Source organism: Myotis lucifugus, unplaced genomic scaffold, assembly GCF_000147115.1.
Source record: "Myotis lucifugus unplaced genomic scaffold, Myoluc2.0 scaffold_31, whole genome shotgun sequence".
Lineage (NCBI taxonomy): Eukaryota > Metazoa > Chordata > Mammalia > Chiroptera > Vespertilionidae > Myotis > Myotis lucifugus.
The window spans coordinates 2773712-2793512 of NW_005871079.1; the positions used below are offsets into that span (position 1 = coordinate 2773712).

Consider the following 19801-nt stretch of genomic DNA (forward strand, 5'->3'; position numbering starts at 1 on the left):
TAGGATACCAGTACCAATAAAGAAGTCAACAGGGAGAAAAAAGGGATAAATTACTGGGCAGGCTGGATTAGGTAAGTCTGATTAGGGAAGATTGCTCAGAGAAGGGGGTATCAGTATTTGAAATGATGAAGAATAAAAAGAAATTGACTATGCTGAGATGGGAAGGTTGAAGTTACTAGTAAACAAGGGCTCCCTCACATCTCTGTTCCTTGGCTCATGGTTTTCCTTATGCCTGGCTTATCTGCTCCACTTCTACCCCACAGCCTGACTCATACTCTCTTCTGCTTTAGTGGTCAGCTCAGGCATCAGTCTACTATGAAGTTATTCCCCAATCTTTATGTTTCTTCTCCAGGATATTAGATACCCTTTCGCCATGCTTCCCTAGTAAACCATAAATATCTCTCTGAACACACTTCCTTTATTGCACGGAACACCTGTCTCATTCCTCTTCTTAATACTAGAATCTAGAACATTGTTTTCTAAATTATGGTTGAAAAAATAAGTGTTATTATTCACAAAAACTGCAAATGGAACTTTTGAGTCATGACATAGCAAGGATGTAATAAAAGCCCTATCAGGAACTCTACCAGGTCTAAATTATTAAAAGTAAAGTACACATTTTTAACCTATGGTTCTCTCTCCTCTCTCTCTCTCTCTTGCTTGGTGAAGGAGATTTTGCTTTTCTCCCATCAGTTAATCATTTTTTCTTATTGGAGCCTAAATACATTGGGAGAAGGTAAAGGGAAAAGAGCAGGACAATGGATTGAACAATAACTCCTTGTTCATAGGTCAACACTCAACCACGCCAGCCGGGCAAAGGTGTACCTTTCTTGCCATCCATATGCTCAGCATTTGTCAAGCTTATATATGCGAGTCAGGAGTTAAAATGTGGGTAAGTAGCATGTGTGTGTGTGTGTGTGTGTGTGTGTGTGTGTGTGTGCATGGTTGTGTATGTATTTATCTAGATATTGTCCCACTTATAGACCCACAAAATAAGTTTCTGATTTCAAGATTTATTATAAAGTTACAGTAATTAATACAATGAGGTATTGGCAAAAGTATAGACATAAGTGAAGGAAGCAAATTTTTAAATGCTTTTAGGGGTAGGATCAGCTACACATACTTTCCTCTATACTGTTGGTCAGTAGGGGGAGCTGTCGCCTGCCACTGCAGGCATGACTTAGGTGCAGAATCATTTTCTGTGAGGATCTGTATGTACCTCAGTGATATGTTGTACTGAAATAAAAACTATAGACTTTGATTGGTAAATATGTCAATAAGCCAGACAAATTAATACCTAGGAAGGAGTAACACAAGACACATCATAGTGCATATTAGGTTTTTTTTTAAAAAGAAAGCTATAATGATAGGCAATAATTTGGATCAGTGGAAAATCATTAACACGTATGTAGCATAGCATTGCTATTGTAGACAATGTTTATCATTCTTCACATTCTTCTTTTCTCATAAACTCCATTTGCTTGGTTATTTGTATGTGTTTGTGTTGCATTTGGTGCATGCTTTTGCCATCTGAAACATTTCAGAGAAAAATTAAAATGTAAGAAAAGAAAAGCCCATATGACATACAAACCAACTTTTAAAAATGTAACAATGTTTTCAACATTCATCTCAAAAATTTTTATCATCTACTATGTAAATGTTCTATATTAAACACTTATTGACATTATCTTATTTCAGTCTCAAAAATCATCTTCAGCCAAAACCGGTTTGGCTCAGTGGATAGAGCGTCGGCCTGCGGACTGAAAGGTCCCAGGTTCGATTCCGGTCAAGGGCATGTACCTGGGTTGCGGGCACATCCCCAGTAGGAGATGTGCAGGAGGCAGCTGGTCGATGTTTCTCTCTCATCGATGTTTCTAACTCTCTATCTCTCTCCCATCCTCTCTGTAAAAAATCAATAAAATATATTTTTTTAAAAAATCATCTTCACAACTAGTCTTACTAATCAAATTTTACAGGTAAGGGAATTACTACTCAGAGAAGGTAGGATACTTCTTAAGGCTTATACTACTAATAAGTCATTAAGTTGACAATTGAACCCTAGTCTTTTGATTGTAATTACCATGTAATTATCTCTTCTCATATTCCGCTGATCAACTATTCACCTACTCTCTGGTATATGCCAAGTATATGGGATCACTCTCTCTTTAGAGATACATTTTCTCTTCCTTTCTCGAGGCCTGTACTCAAGATAAAAATCTTGCTAAATTTCACCATATGCTATCACTCAAAATATCTATTGTCTTTATGTTAAGATTTTCTAAGGAGACCCTGTGTTCTGCTCTGATCTGATCTGACCTGGCTTACAGCAGAAAGCTCTGGGAGCCTGAGGTTGCCAGTGGTTTGTCACCTGTCTAGAATATGGGGAAACTGTCATAGGCTAAGAGTTGATTCATCAAAACGCTAACTAGGGAACAATAAATAAAATCTACCCATGTATCTCCACTGTGGTTTTGTTAATACTATTGATTCTGCATTTACTACAATGTTTAACACAAAGTGCCTTGCGATTGCATTTGGAGGTATAAGGAAAGATGTTTTATAACGAAAACTTTTATTAATCAAGTTTACCAGCAATATATGTTATTTAAAAGCTAAGTTGGGTCTTACTCATTAACATTCTATTATCAAAATGGAAAGTAAGTTATTGAATAATTTCATTTAATTCATGGATATTTCACACAAAATACATTTTAATAAGAAGCATGAAACAGAAGCAGAAGTTATTTAAATGAAGTCATTGTTCATAAGGTTGTTTTTTTGTGTATATTTATATAATTGTTGGCCAAGGACTCATCATTTCATAACAAACTGATCTTAAAGATTCTCCTATCTATATTGGCAACCCTTGTACTTTGATGTTGTTTATTATAGGTGGATTCTTGTCCTACTTTTAACATGCACTAATCTCCAAAATAATATCATTTTGTTTTGGTCCACAATTCTTGCTTGACCAGACCCACATCATGTCCATCAGGCAGAATGACCAATTCCTTAAGGATAGTTAAATAGTATTATATTAATTTTATTATTTATTTAAAACTGCCAAACATCACTCCACATTCCTGCAGGATGGAATTGCTAGCCTCGCCTTTGGGTATAACACAGAGTGGGCAGGGATGTGAGGCTGGGAATTGGAAGAAGGAGGATCTAATCTAACAAATTCTGTCACTGATGTTTTGAAATATCAGATGAGGTTTGAATTGAGATTAGATAATTCCTAAGATCCCACAAAGGCTGTGTAGAACACTGTTAAAGAGCACAGAGCTCAGAGATGGTTGACTTGAGTTTAAATCCCAGATCCAGTACTTACTAGCTCTGTGAACTTGGTCAGGTTGCTTAAACCTTCTCTTTCCTCCCCTATCAAATGGGACTAAAAACAACACCTACTTCATAAGGTTGACAAGTTAAAATAGTTAGCATGAATAAGGCACCTATAACTTGGCCTGGCACAAAATAAGAGCTATATTTGTATGTGGTGTTATTATCTAGTTTGACTCAAATATTTACAACTTTATAAAATTCTGAGCAGCTCAGATAGTCGCTAAACATTTATGCTTTTAGTCTCAATGACATTCCAGGTGCTACACTAGATTTGAAGGCTATATCCAGGAATAAAACAGACAGGATTTATGCCTTGAATTTTTACTCATGATAATAGTATATGGGTGCTTCTACAGTATTCCAACTTATTAAAAAAAAAACACATTTGCTAGTTCAGGATTTTGGCTTTTTAATCTTAGTAACTGATGTGTCTAGTTGCAGAAATTGGTTACATCTCTGAACCCAATGCTCACTTCATACATTTTTGTCAAGTACAGTGATAGTAAATGTTTAGTTAATGCCATATTCTTAGCCTAGTATTTAATCCTTACCCAAGGATATGTTTTCATTGATTTTAGAGAGAGAGGGGAAGGGGGAAAGAGAGAGAGCAAAATATCAATGTGAGAGAGAAACATCAGTCAGTTGCCTCCTGTACTTGCCCTGACCAAGGATTGACCCGCAACCTAGGTATGTGCCCTGACCAATAAACAAATTTTTGGTGTATGGGATGATGCTCCAACCAACTGAGCTACCCAGCCAGGGCTTCACTAGTTTCTTTGGATACATTCTAAAGGTTGAGAAGGAAAATAATAGTAGTTAAATAAGTAGGCTTTGAAGTATTAAAAACCTGAGATCCATTCCTAGTCAACATTCCATCAGTTTGAGTTTAGGCAAATGATTGCTCCTTTCAGGGCTCATTTTCCCCTTTTGTAAATTGATGAAAGCAATACCTACTAGGGTTAATGTGGGGATGAAATGGGCTAAAGTAAAATTAAAATATATATAAGAAGCTATTGATGGTGATAGGTATGTTTATGGCATAGATTATGTTGATCCTTTCATAAGTGTATACTTATCCCCAAATTCATCAAGTTGTGCTCATTAAATATGTACAGCTTTTTGTATGCTAATTATACTGCAATAAATTAATTTAAAAAAATAAAGAACTAAAATTTATTTTTACCTGATATTTATTAAGCTATTTAATAAAAAGCAGATATTATTATCATTATCATTAATAGGTAAAAGAATATATGTATTTTTTATAAAATATATTATATTTAATTGGCTTACTAGATCAGTAGAATACCTCTTTGTATATGATTTATTCCTATTACCACCTTTAGACTATTTAAATTCTTGCCACATTTTGATTTTATCAATACAACACCGAAAACTGTTTTTTCAATACCTTCTGTAATGATAAGGAAACTGAAACACATTCTTTAGGGTGCTAGATAGAATTAGTAGTAAGAATAGGGTAATTGTATGTTATGTATCTTGGTTTGGGTGTGTTTTATCAAACTTGTTCTACACAAGTTAGTACGAGTTTTTGCATGTTGTGTAATCAGATACCTTTATTCACAGTGGGATACTTTTCTCCCATCCGATGAGCCACCTGAAAAAAATCTCAGCTTTCTGTTGATGCTAAGTCTACCCATTCAGGGCACTCCCAGCTCTTCAAAGTCAAGAGACCAGTAAACTCAGGTGAAAAACATTCATGGGAATGTATCTGGAAGTGATCAACGTCTAACCTCAAACCAACCCTAAATGACAGATGTGGCAATAAACCCCACACAGTAAGGAAGAGAAAATGCTCCTCTAACGAACACTTCCTCATTATGGCCCAGGCTTTTAATGTCTCATAGGAAAGATCTCACATCCATTGGACAGGAGTAGACTCTACTACAACAGCACATAGAAGAAAGTGCCGCTGGACAAAAGGAAGGCTGTTGAAAGCAATAACCTATTGTATTATTTCAAATGTGCCCGAAGCACATTTAGTTAGTAGGTGGCATAGGTTATGTTGACTCTATGCCATTTTGCTAGAAACCTCTCAAGTCTTCGGATCTTCGTCATCTAGATGGAAATATAAAGGTCTGAGTCATGACCCACACTAAGCTCTATTCATGCCAACAGAACTTCCTTTTTTAAAATTTTGTTAGATATTTTAGGATTATAAAATACTTCATATTGCCAATGAAGTCTTTCATGATACAGCATCTCCTCTGTTACTATCCAAGAGGCAGTTCATTCTGAGAATAAAGAACCTTATTTTTTTTCAGTGGTACAAATATGTGCCAAATTGCTTATATCAAAACTGTTTGTGAAAAGATTTTTATTTTGAGAAGAGAGTGGATGCAAGGGATAAGTCATGCCTCAGGCCCAGATACATCCTTATACCATGACTCTGTTTTCAACCTGGTATTAACCAGTCTAGTTGACAACATCTGGATAGTAAGGATCTTCACGGGAAGATCATAAAAAGCCAAGAATATTGTTCTCTGTGGGATACCCCTAGAAATCAAACGTGACATAGGTAATATTGGATGACACAAAACCTTTCCTCTATCTTCCCCATGCCTCCTTCTTGGGGCCTCTCCACTTTCTATGTTATCCTCTCCCTTTGTCATGAGGTGTAAGGGCCCAACTAGTTTTTCTCTCATCTCAAGGCCTTGTCACTGGAAACAAGTGGCAGACACTTTTCAATCATGAGAGACAGGTAAAGAAAGTAACAGAGATGAGAGGCATGCCCTCATTAATCTGCTGGACGCATGCCCACAGAGACCCATTTTCAGATTTCTTGTTAGGTAAGAAAAGCATCTCTCTCTTGTTAAGTTCCTGTTAGACAAATTTTCTGTTACTCCCAAGGAGAAGCATTTCTTGCTTAAATATACGTCCTAATCTCAGCCTGTTATTCTGAGAATTTTCGTGAAGTGATTGACCATGTTGATCTACCTTTTCTTTTTTCTTTTTTCCTATTGGTTTAGTATAGCAAAATGATGTCTGGTTAACTGTATTTTTTCTAGAAAATTAAAGTATCTCGTTAAAAGTCAGAACAACTTATGAAGCTGCTCACTGATTGGCCCATTTTAGTAATCTATTACTTTTAGGAAAATCATTTCATATTGAGAAAGGAAATGAGAGAGAGACACACCGAAAGATATTCTTTAATCTTGATTGAATCCTCTCTGAAAGAAGGTTTCCATTCATAGCACATAACCCAAGATCAAAAATCCTCTTCACCTTCACTTGCCCCAAAGACCCTCACGTCATAGTATAGCACCTTAGTCCCAGTTTTCTCCCTCAGTTTCTAAAATTTTCTTAAATCTCTTCCTTTAACCAAGCCCAATCTCTTGCCTGTCCTGTTCCTCTCCTTTCGAATTTTTCTCCTTATAATTCCTGGCCCTGAGCAATGCAAGTTAATCAGATGGGTTTCAGCTCCCTGTTCTTACTGTTTCCTTTCTCCTTCATTATTCCAGGCTGTACAACCAAGCCCCAAATTACGGGGACAAAAACATCCTCCTGGTATGTGAGAAATGTAAGAGGTTCTGAATATTCATCTGTCTTTTTTATCTGTATCACCACAAAGGATAACATGTTTAAAAGACTTGTATATTTAAAATCAATTAAGGAAATATAAATAATGGGAGGAATATTTTATTATTATCAATCACTTTTAAGATGACTGATTTTCCATATTCTTCTATAAGAGAGACCTTTAAGGTTTCTCTTTTATGTTGTTTTGGGTGCTGAAAATCCCTAGGTCTGTAGTAGTCCTATACACGTACAGTAGCACTTGGACATGTGTTTCCTGTTAGTAGGTTTAAAGGAGAGTACTTGAGAGTTTCCTAATTCTCTCTGCTAATCTATGCTTAGCGCTAGCTAACTGCCCATTGCCTCTGACTCATTGCATGAGAGGGAAAAGGTGGCTTTCTTACTCATAAACCTGACTTCATAGGTCTTGACTGAAACCAAGGGATTTAAAACTCAAAGCAAAATTATAAATGCACTTCGTGGTTTCTCTGACTGCACATTTTCCAGTCATAAGGTTTGGCCCTCCCAGAGGCAAGGGTGTCTGTCTCTCATTAAGTAATTTCAAACTATGTATAATTTATATTTAAACTAAAATCTGAAGGGTTACAAAAAGAGTTTTATGACCTTGCTTCTGCTAGGAAAATCTGATATGGATTGCTTCCAAATTTTAGAGAGGGTCGGGCCCTTTATACTTCTGATATTTGAAAACTCATCTGAAGCCAACACATTAGAACTTATGAACATGGACAAGAGTATGGTGATTACCAGAGGGAAAGGGGGGTGGGGAAGGTGGAACGGGATAAAGGGGGGATAAATGATGATGGACAGTGACTTGACTTGGGATGGTGAACACACAATACAGTGTACAGATGATGTGTTGTAGAAAAAAGTGTAACCTGTAAACTTTTATTAATCAATGTAGCACCAATAAATTCAATAAAAAGGAAAAAATGCTAACAGTGACTTTTATATAGTGAGTGAAATTATGAGTCAACAATTCTATAATCTATATCATGCTCAATTAAAAATATAGAATAGACAACTGGGCCCAGCCGGCGTGGCTCAGTGGTTGAATGTTGACAGATGGACCAGGAGGTCACAGTTCGATTCTGGGTCAGGGCACATGCCCAGGTTGCAGGCTCGATCCCCAATGTGGGGTGTGCAGGAGGCAGCTGATCAAGGATTCTCTCATCATTGACGTTTCTATCTCTCTATCCCTCTCCCTTCTTCTCTGAAATCAATAAAATATATTTAAAAAACAGACAACTAGGAAGACCTATTTTAATAAAATAGCTGAGTGCATGAAAGTTTATTATTCTTTACTGTGAGGAAACAGCCACTCAGATCTATTACGAAAATATCTGTTGGCCATCAATTAAAAATATTAGCTGGGTTTTTATAGATCCTGAAGGAAAGTAAAACAAAACAAAACCAAACCTGATTAGGAGTAAGATAAAAATCTGTTTTTAGGAGAATGAGCTGTCATATGTAAAATGTATCACTGTTTCTCAACTGGACAGACACCTGTCTATCCACATAGCCTATGTGTTCTAAGGTTCGTGCCTTAGTACACAAGCCTCTTTTGAGCCTCTGTAGTGAAAAGTGCAGACAATCCCAGATCTTTTCTTCCCAGACACAGTCACACTGAAAAACCAAGAATTTGAAGATAGAAATAGCCTGAATAACTGTGGTACCACTGTGAAGGGCATTGCTGTAGAGGGAGAGAGCTACCAAATTACAGCCAACATAAACTTTGATATATTAAGCGGGTCAGGTTTCAGGATCACTTTATTACTACAATATTTCCTGTCCTATCCTGAATAACACCAGTGGATTGAAAATGTCTTCTGCCTCACTTTGCTGATCCAAATGACCAATTCTGTACAAATTCTACCATTTCTATCGTCAAATCGCCTTTCATTTTTGTCAGAAACTATTGCTACAACTTTGCTTGGTACTGACTCTCAGCTTTCTTGTCACTTCTCAGTTCAATGCTCTTTAATGTTTTGACTTCTATATGGGAACATGTTCTCCTGTTTGCTAAAGAGAAGCCAGGAAATATTTTAAATGACTTAAACTATAGAAAGTTCTAACTAAATAGTAATATAATTAGCTCAGCAAAACTGGTCATGCCAAATAAATATGACAACCTGGGAAAGATTATACCTGGTCAACTTAGATTGTTTAATTTCTCTAGAATAACTGTTATTATTGAGTTGAGAGCTTATGAGTGGACATTTTTAGGAAGGTAAAAGAATATACTTGAATCAATGGTTTGAAGGTATGTTGAAACAACAAAGATTTTTTTTCTTATATGAGCATTAAATACTAGGATTTGTGTACATTTTGAATTAGTTTCATCACACTAAGCCATTAATCATGGCTTACTCTGTCCATATTCTTCAATGCTTTTAATACCTTTAGTCACACAGGGTGGATAAGCTTGCATTTCACCAGGAACAATTCCGGGCAAGGAAGCATCAAGGGCAATGACTACCTATTTCATGGCTCTGATGACAATCCTGTCTAGGTAATCTTCAGATCCTTGAGAGAGTCATTGTATTTCCTGGAGTTACCAAGGTTCTATGAGAAGATTAAATTTTCAGGTATGTGTAAAGAAAACTAAATGTTTAAGTTTGGAGGTTCATCAGAAATAGCCATTCTGATTTTAACTTTATTTTGAATACTTGTATTTTTTTTAAATATATTTTATTGAATTTTTACAGAGAGGAAGGGAGAGAGATAGAGAGTTAGAAACATCGATCAGCTGCCTCCTGCACATCTCCCACTGGGGATGTGCCCGCAACCAAGGTACATGCCCTTGACCGGAATCGAACCTGGGACCTTTCAGTCCGCAGGCTGATGCTCTATCCACTGAGCCAAACAGGTTTCAGCTTGAATACTTGTATTAAATTCAGTGAACAGGCACTGAGATCCTAATATGTTCGAATTATTATGGTAGGCCCTCTGGGGATTGGGGTAAGGTAATAACTTAGTTCTCTTTCCCTTAATGTACTCACATTATTGCTTTTAAATATATTTTTCTATCTGTTTTTTTTCCTGTTAATTCTCACCCAAGGATATTGTTTCCATTTGTTTTTTAGAGAGAATGGAAGGGAGGAGAAGATACAGAAATATCAACGCAAGGGGGACACACCGACTGGTTGCCTCCTGCACATGCCCCTACTGGGGCAGGAGATGGAGCCTGCAACTGAGGTATGTTCCTTTGACCAGAATCAAACCCAAGATCCCTCAGTCCACAGGCCAACACTCTAACCATGGAGCGAACCAGCTAGGGCTCTTGTTTTATCTTTTTAATTTTTTGTTCTTATTTGTTTTGTTTTGTTTGCATTTTATCATATTATTTTTAACTAGATTTAAACAAAGGATTACAAGATCACATTCTTTAGAGCCAGTAAGCAAAACAAGTAGAAATTGTAAATAAAGTAAGGAGACTAAAATAAGAGAGGAAATTTTAAACTAACAGAACCCTTATTCAGTTGAATACATAGGTTGTACATACTATGTAGTCATCAGGATACAATAAAAGGAAACATTTCCTTCCCACATTTTCACAAGGAGTGAGTCAGGTCACATAATCTTCCCCCGGCCTCCGGTTGCAGGTCAGAGCAAGGGTGGCCTGTCTTTCTCAGTCTGGAGCCTGCTTTAGCTTTCGAGCTGCACCTTAGTTTGATGACTGACTCAGGATGGCCTGGGGACAGAGGGTTAGACAGCCTAAATATATCCTGGTTGATTCCTGATTTGGAATATCCCAAGTATTGGATTTCTGAAAATAAATGAGTAGGAAAATATTTTTTCTGGAATCTACTCAACCAAATAATGTGCAACTCAAGATCCTGCTAACACGAGAGCGGGTTTTCTAACACATCCCTATATCAAAACTAATTCCATCCCAAGATTTTCACTTAATGTAACTGAACCCACAGGTACTGTTCATGCGATGGAACCTATTCATAGCTGAAATCTGACTTAGGGTGCATGTGAGACAACTTAGGTGACTTTACACTTTAATGGTCATTACTTCCTACCAATCGAGTGAGGGGACTGCTGCCATTGTGATTTAGGAACAAAAAAGAAAGTATTACTTAAATATTCTCCCTATGGCCTCAGGTCAGTGTAATCTGAGCTATCTGGAAAGTGAGAATATTTCATATTTGTAAAAATTCCTGAAGGCATGCTGAAGACCTTTATGTGTGGAACGAAGAAGAATACAAATGGGATGGAGCAATGCGGCGTCTAACACAAGGTCATATGGGTTCTATTCATTCCTTTCCTTTGCTGCTGTGCCACTACCAGGATTCATCCTGGCTGGACATGGGTTGTTTCCCTTTTGAACCTGCTGTAGTGACTCTCTCTTCCTGATTTAACCTAATTATTTCCTTGTCTGGATTTTCTCAGGGCACCATGTGACTGCTCATGCCTGGTTTGACTCAACAGTGCCTTCTGCATTTGCTTGGGTGAAGTAACATGGAACCCGTCTTCTATTTCCCAGGCTTGCCATTCCCAGCTTCATACAGACTGTTGCCTGCCTTTGTACTCCCTCTAATTATCTCCAGATTCAGCTACATCCACTAATTCTGTCTCCTGGCAGGTTCTTGGAACTTGCTGGTGGTCTGCTTCATGCTGGGTCAATTATGACACATTCTACTGAGAAATTAGATAGCTGGCAAATACTAAAGAAGAAGCGTTTGTTTATAAATTCAGTGTAGGCAAAGTGTGTCTTCTGCACCATTCTGCATCCACCTCCAGTGTTATCTTGCCCTTCCTTGTCTCGTTCATATTCTGTAATTGAATAAGCAACTTTATTTAGGAAGCACCTGTCTTTTGGAACCTACACTGACCTAAATCCATTAGGAAGACTAAGATAATCAAATTCCAGTGGCTTGCTCCTGGTAGAATAATGGGTTTTGGGAGATATTTTGGAGCAGCGTTATCTCCAGAAATCATATCATAAATTAAGTCAGGACCTCTCTGGTTAAGAAACCAGCCTTGTAGTTAAATATTACTTGTACTTTCTCATTTTACTTGTCTGCAGAGTTGAAAAGTCAATTCATTCATTTAGTCAACAAATATTTATTCAGTGTGGATACTTTGGAATAAAAATATGAACCAGATATGGATTTTTCCCTTAAGGATTTACACTCTACTAGGATAGATAAGGCAGGTACACAATAACAGTGCTAGAAGGTAGAAAGTGATAAAGACTATGAAAAAAGCGAGAGGAGGGAGAAAATGCCTTCTCAGCTGAAAGGATTATGAAGAGACATTTGGAGGAGGGGAGTGTGGATAAGGTCCTGTTAGGAGTGAGGTATTTCAAATAGAAAGAAAATATTGAATCACTTAAAAGAACAGCAAATGAGTTATTTTAACCAGAATACAGTGTTCAGTACTGAGCATAAAAGGAACTAAAATTAGAATGGGAAAGAGGATCTAGGCAGTGGCAGGTCTTAATTTCCTTATTAAGGGTGTGAACACATTAAAGCTGTTTGATCAGAACCCTGAATGTTTCAGAGTGGCTAATGAGGACATTTCATCTGGTGGCGATACATCATATGTATAAAAGGTGGGGTAAGGTTACATTAGTTATGGGAAAGCCTTTCAGGAAGCTACTGTAAATATAACAAGGCAAACACTATTAAGATTCAAAATTATGAGGCCCATTGAGGATAGAGAAAGCGATTAGATAATAATAGTAGCTAACCTTTATTGAGCATTTACTATATATACGAGGTAGTGTGCAGAGGGTTCTGCATGCATTGTCTCATTTTCACTTCAAAACTTGCTTATGAGGGAATGTGGGAGAAACAAGCTTTGCATTAGGTTTAGAGTCAGTGAGTAAAGCCAACTTTAACACCAGCCTAAGACAAGCAGCTGCTGAGAAAACTCCTTGCTACAGGAAAAGGAAGAGAAGGACTCTGAGTTTATTCCTAAGCGAACAGCACCTGTGTGCTTGTCAGTGGGTACTGCATTAGTTTGTTAGGATTGCCAAAACTAAGTATCACAGAGTGGGTGGCTTATACAACAAAAATTTATTTTCTTAAAGTTCTGGAGCCTAAGAGCCCCAAATCAAGGGCCTGGCAGGTTTGGTTTCCAACTCGGATTTGTGACCTTTCTGTCCCCAGAACTCTGTGGCTGGGTTGAGCAAAAGTATCCTCAGTTGGATGCTGCCTGATAATACACCCTTGATTGGTCTACTTCCTTACCACTCCCATTGCCCCTCTCTCCTACTGTATTTTTCTTGGGACTACATACTAATACCTCACTTACACACAAATTCCCATTGCAGGGTCTGTCTTTGTGAAACGGTTATGGGTTGAATTGTGTCTTCCAAAAAGGTATGTTGAAATCATAATGTGTAAATGTAACCTTACTTGGAAATAGGGTGTTTGTAAATGTACTCAAGTTAAGACAAGGTGTTGTTTTTTAAAAAAATATATATATATTTATTGATTTCAGAGAGGAAGGGAGAGGGGAGAGAGAAATAGAAACATCAGTGATAACAGAGAATCATTGATTGGCTGCTTTCCGAATGCCCCACACTGGGGACTGAGCCAGCAACCTGGGCATGTTCCCTGACCGGGAATTGAACCGTGACCTCCTGGTTCATAAGTCAACGCTCAACCATTGAGCCACGCAGGCCAGGCAAGATGAGGTTTTAACCGTATTAGACTGAGCCCTAAATGCAATGTGAGCAGTGCCCTTAGAAGAACAGGAAATTTGGACACAGAGATAGAGACACACAGGGAGAATGTCATGTGAATACAGAGCTGGAGATTAGAGGGATATACCTACAAGCCATGGAATGCCCGTGATTGCCCGTAAGAAGCCAGGAGAGAGACATTCCCCCTTGGAGTGCCCAAAAGGGACCATCCCTGCTGACATTTTGGTTTTGGACTTCTAGCCTCCAGAAGTGTGAGGAAATAAATTTCTGCCACCAACTTCGTGATACTTTGTAATGACAGCCTTGGGGAACTAATGCAGGAACCCAACTGACACTAGGTAGTTTCAGAAGTGGTCCTAGGAAGCATATTCTTAGGATGTGATTCTGGAATTAGATCATTTGACATCTGGAGAGCAGTAGAAATCCTATTGTTAGAGTTAAACTATTAAAAAGTTCCCTCTCACTATAGCATTATGATTACTATAACTTTCACCACTGGTGAACTGGGATGGGATACAGGTGATAGGAGATGGAATGACTTGCATGATATTCCGAGCATTTCAGAGATATGGAGGGATTCATACTGACAAGGACTGAGTTGGCGGGTTGTTTGTTGCTAAGCGCCACTCTTATTTTGGAGAAGAAAACTGACATGGCTTATAGGTAAATCGGTCAATTACCAACCTGGGACCCTGTATGAAAGTTAGAAGGCCTGCAGGAAAGCATTTAAAGAGATCCCCAAATTTCTGCAGCTAGAAGGCAGACTGAACTGCAGATTGGCGGATGCAATTTATTGTAAAAATAGTAAAACTACAATGAGGGCTGAATTCATCATCTTGGCTAGTCTTTTATGCTAAAATCAGAACACTGATATGGAAAGAGTAGGCCTATATTGAATGGGAACACATGCGTGCATATGCTTAGGAACATGGGAACCCCAGAACCCTCTGAACCCTGAGGCCTACAGGAGTGGCCTACTTGATTTTGCTAGAGGATGGCCACTTCCTCTTGCCAGAAGACCATGCCAAAACCTCAGCTGAGATAGGTGCCTGGGAGGATAATAGTTTTCTTCTTCAAGATCTGACCTCAACTCCTCCCCTGTCTTCTAGTTCTGTAATCAGGGTCATGTCTCAGCATGGGCCAACCAGGGAAGTACTTCCCAGCTAAAGATAAAAAGGAATTGTTCACCAAAGGAACTTCACAACATGATTAATTGTAGCAAAAGAAACTGGGGAGAGAGTATGCTAAGAAGTAGATCTTGGTAGCGTTTGGGGTGGTGGTGGGATAAGAGAAGTGCAATAAAAGGGAATTGGCCAATAAGGAAGTATTTTCCCATGACTGAAAACTCGCTGGCCAGAGCACCTGAAAAGGGTCTTAATATACTGGTGGAATTGTTCCCAGGAGCTTTAAGGAACAAAAGGCTCAGATTAAATTACACAGAAATGACAGAACTGCCTTGGCAACGTTTTGAGGAAGGGATCAAAAGACTCAGAGAAGTGAGCATGCTAGCATGATTCTATGCTATGACATTTGAGATCCTACCAGCTGGCTATATTTCTGGAAGGACCAGAGAATGCTCTCATCACTAAGCTTACGAGAAATGCACTAGTGATGGAGGTACTGGCAAATTGGAGCATCTCAGTGGTGGCGGCACCAGGCTTGATGATAAGCAATATTGTTAGAGAGCCGGGCTCCCTGTTGACAGTGGGAATAGCAGAAGTCTAGTGGCAATCCCTAACCATTAGGAGCTATGGGGGCTATTTTCAACCTTTTTCATCTCATGGAACATATAAAATAATTACTAAAATTCTGTGGCACATCAAAAATATATATTTTTTGCCAATCTGACAAAAAAATAGGTATAATTTTGATTCATTCACACCAAACAGCTACTGTTGTATGAGCTGTTGTCATTTTTTATTTGACAATCTAAGGGAAAAGAGGTCAGTGCCCCTGACTAAATAATCAGGTATTGCATATTTTAAAAATTCTTGCGGCACACAGGTTGAAAACTGCTCATCTATGAGGATGGCTAATACACCAAAGTGCTTCTAAGACTAAACATATGGACAGATGGTAACAGCATGGCTTGATATACATAATATGAAATTATTAAACTGGATGAGCAAAAGCCTGATATCATTAGTACCCATGGAATACCACTTCCTTATTTTGTTTAAAAACCTAAGCTAGCCCTCACACCCACAGAGGGCCCTACAATGGCAGAAGTATATACTGTAGAGATTTCTTTAATTTTACATATCCTATATAATAAAGAGCTAAGATTTGGAAACAGCCTAAATGCCCATCAGCAGATGAATGGATTAGAAAACTGTGGTACATCTACACAATGGAATACTATGCTGCTGTAAAAAAGAAGGAATGCTTACCATTTGCAACAGCATGGATGGAACTGGAGAGCATTATGCTAAGTGAAATAAGCCAGTCAATGAAAGAAAAATACGACATGATCTCACTCATTTATGGATAATAAAGACCATTATAAACTGATGAACAAAAATAGATACAGAGGCAGAGAAGCATTGAACAGACTGCCAAACTACAGCAGGAAGGCCGGGGAGGGTTGGCGGGGGGTGGGTAAGAGATCAACCGAAGGACTAGTATGCATGCATATAAGCATAACCAATGGACACAAGACACTGGGGGGTAGGGGAGGCTGGGGGAAGGACAAGGGGGGAAAAAAGGAGACATATGTAATACTCTTTGTAATACTTTAAGCAATAAAACAAAAATTTAAAAAAAGAGATAATATGCAAATGGTTATCACACACTCACACCATTGTGCCCTCACGCACAGAAAAAGTTAAAAATATGAACCTGAGATGGGGCCAGGGGACCTAAGGCTGCACCCCCCACCCTGGCACCAGGCCGGGGGACCTGAGACTGCACCGGGGGACCTGAGGTCGCCCCCCCACACTCAGCGGGGCTTGAAGGGGGTGGGGATGGCTGGGTCTGGGTCTTGTGTGATTTCAAGGTGTGCGCAGGTGGGTGGGGACTTGACTCTGGGTCCTGCGGCGTGCCCCAGACTCTGACAGGAGGGAGATTTTCATATACATTTTACTAATTTTCTTTTATCTCTGACACTTCTATTATAGAGAAAGGGCAAATAGCAATATTAAAATATTTCCTCTAATTAATTCCCTTTTAATGTGCACGAATTTCGTGCACCGGGCCACTAGTCCTATATAATAAAACCCTAATATGGAAATTAACCGAACTGTGGAACAACCAGCGGAACAACCGATCACTATGATGTACACTGACCACCAGGGGGCAGACGCTCAATGCAGGAGCTGCCCCCGGTCTGGGGCAGCTCCTGCATTGAATGTCTGCCCCCCAAGAGAGAGGTGACTGGCAGTGGCGATTGGGTGGTGGGGCCAGCTGGTGAGCACCCCATGGGTCGCTTCCCACAAACCAACAGTCGGACATCCCCTGAGGGTGCAGGCCAGGCTAAGGGACCCACCTCCCCTCCCCCACCCTGTGAATAAATTTCATGCACCAAGCCTCTAGTTTTGCATATAATTCACTTAAAATTTGAAGTTACAATCAGCAAGCCCACTATGCACATCTAACCTCTTTATATTGGCTAATAATGCTTCTCATCTCCCAGAAGATACTTTTGAACCTTCTCTTTCTGAGGGCTACTCTGTTTTAAGGCTTCAGTAAAGCCTCTCCCAATGACCTCCATCTCTGGGTAATGACCCCTTCCTCTAAACACTACCCTGTTCATTTAACATTTAGTATATTTGGCCTTGATTGGTTGTTGAAATTTTTCTATATGAAGAAAAGTCCATTTTTCCAACTGGATTCTTAGACCCTTGCTAACAGGATTAATCTTTTACACCAGATCTTATTACAATGCTCTATGTTTAAAAAATTCATAATTAGAATTTTTAATTTAGCATTAATTCTTTCCTCTTGAACTAGCAATGAACCTGTTTATCAGTGCTTTAAACATGCAAATATTATAACACCCATATATTTATCTTTGACTAATTGGCAGAATTACTTGAACTTATTGAGATAAACTTAGATAGGACACCTTAATATGGAATGCTTAACTTGGGTATAATGTAAATTAAAGTCAGGGTTTTTGTAAGATGGAATTATAAGTTTTCAACACCAGATAAGTCAATGGAAAATTAATAGCCACTGTAGAAAAGATAAACAGTCTTACAATTTAGGCCCCTTTGTAACTCTGTATTTATTACGTCATAACGACTAAAAACACAAGTTCTATCATAAAATCTTTCCATAAATTACCATTCCAAAATGGGAAATGTGACTGATTTCTAATTGCTAAAAATTATCAAAGTGTCTTGGCTCAGGGAGACTTGAAGAAGATGTTGGGATTTTCCTATCCAATATCAAAATGTATTATATAACTTTAGAAATTAAGATTCTATGATAGATCAAAAGATAGATGGAACAGAATAGAAAAAATAGAAAGATATTTGTCTGTTTATATAACCACATGCACATGCAAACACACATATGCACAAATACACATATACACACATATGTATGTAGCTTATTAAATCTTTATAAATAAATGTTGCAAGAAAAAAATTGAAAAGAAAAAAGAAAGTGAATGTGTTATTAGCAAAAAAAAATAAATAAATGGCTCTGTGCAGTGCCCTCAGCGGTCCCGGATCTGTCTTTGGACGGAACACCCCGGGGACACCCCTTCTTCCAGCCTCTGACCACTCTCCTGCACCTTATCCAGTCATCACCTTCAGAACTACCTGTGAGACCAGCCAACACACTGGTTTGTTTTCTACCTTAACTCCTGATTGTCGAACAACCATGAGCTCCCAAATTCGTCAGAATTATTCCACCCATGTGGAGGCTGCGGTCAACCTGCATCTGTGGGCCCCCTACACCTACCTCTCTCTGGGCTTCTATTTCCCCCGTGAAGATGTGGCTCTCGAGGGCGAGTTGGTGGAGAAAAAGCGAGAGGGCGCTGAGCTTCTCTTAAAGTTGCAAAACCAGCGCGGTGGCCCCATTCTCTTTCAGGACCTGCTGAAGCCTCCCCAAGATGAGTGGGCAGAACTCAGGGCCATGGAAGCCGCCCTGGCCTTGGAGAGGAACTGAACCAGGCCCTTTTGGAGCTGCAGGCCCTGGTTCTACCCGTGCAGACCCTCAGCTCTGTGGCTTCCTGGAGAACCACTTCCGGGGTGAGGAGGTGAAATTCATCAAGAAGATGGGCGACACCTGACTCACCTCCGCAGGCTGGCGGCCCCCAGGCTGGGCTGGGCAGGTATCTCTTCAAAAGGCTCCCCCTCAAGCGGACTAGGAGCCTGTGGAGCTCAGAGGCCTTTGAGGGGCCCCTCTGCATTCCTCTGGGTCTGGCTTTTACCTGAGCCTCTCCCTGAAACTACCAGCCATTATTTTAGCCACCCTGAGGCCCTCTCCCATGCATTGGACCAAATGAAACAATAAAGCTTTTTGCAGGAAAAAAAAAGGCTTTGATATTTTTAACTTTCTTTCTGCAAGGTAATGGCATCCCAGCATAAGCCACAAACTTAAAAAGACATCTTTATAGGATAATATCACGCTTTGAAAGATATGCTTATCTTCAGTTTCTTGATTAAAATCAGTCTTTCATTTGCCAGGAGCTCTTACTTCCTGTTTCCTTTAGTATTTGCTGATGACTCCGAGGGCGAGGGTGTCAGCAAACAGCCCTCACAACTGTTTTGTTGTGTTCAGATGGAACATTTGCTTGAACTATGAACATTTCGAAATTTTCAATTCAAATAACAATGCCTTTTATTTTCCATTTTATCTCCTTTTTAATCCTGAGGCTATTAGAACAAACACACAAAGATCACATGTCTTCTACTTGAATACCCATCTGCTTTGCAGCCTCAAAGTTCTGTGGTATAATTATTTCTATAGCAACCAGCTGAGGAAGTGTCTTGGCAGCACACAGCCTCGCACATGCTGGGGGAGGTGCTGAGAGCTCAGCCACAGGCTCCATATCTCCTTGAGTTTCCAGTATTAAGCACTACAGATGCAGAGGCCCTCGCTGTTGTCCTCCTCTCCTCCTTGGTTTCTAGTATTGGTAATATTTCTGATCTTATAGCAGCACTGGCACTTTTTTCTAACATGCTGCTTCTTTTTCTTCAGTGTTTTTCATTGGATAGCTTATAATACTCCCCTTGTTCCTGTTTTATGACATACTAGAGGCCCAGTGCACGAATTCGTGCACAGGTGGGG

At 39.2% G+C, this 19801-nt stretch overlaps 1 pseudogene; it reads left to right on the forward strand.

Annotated features, from left to right (window-relative positions):
- Window positions 1-18388: 18388 nt before the first annotated feature.
- On the forward strand, window positions 18389-18992 carry LOC102434057 (annotated as a pseudogene).
- The last annotated feature ends 809 nt before the right edge of the window (window positions 18993-19801 follow it).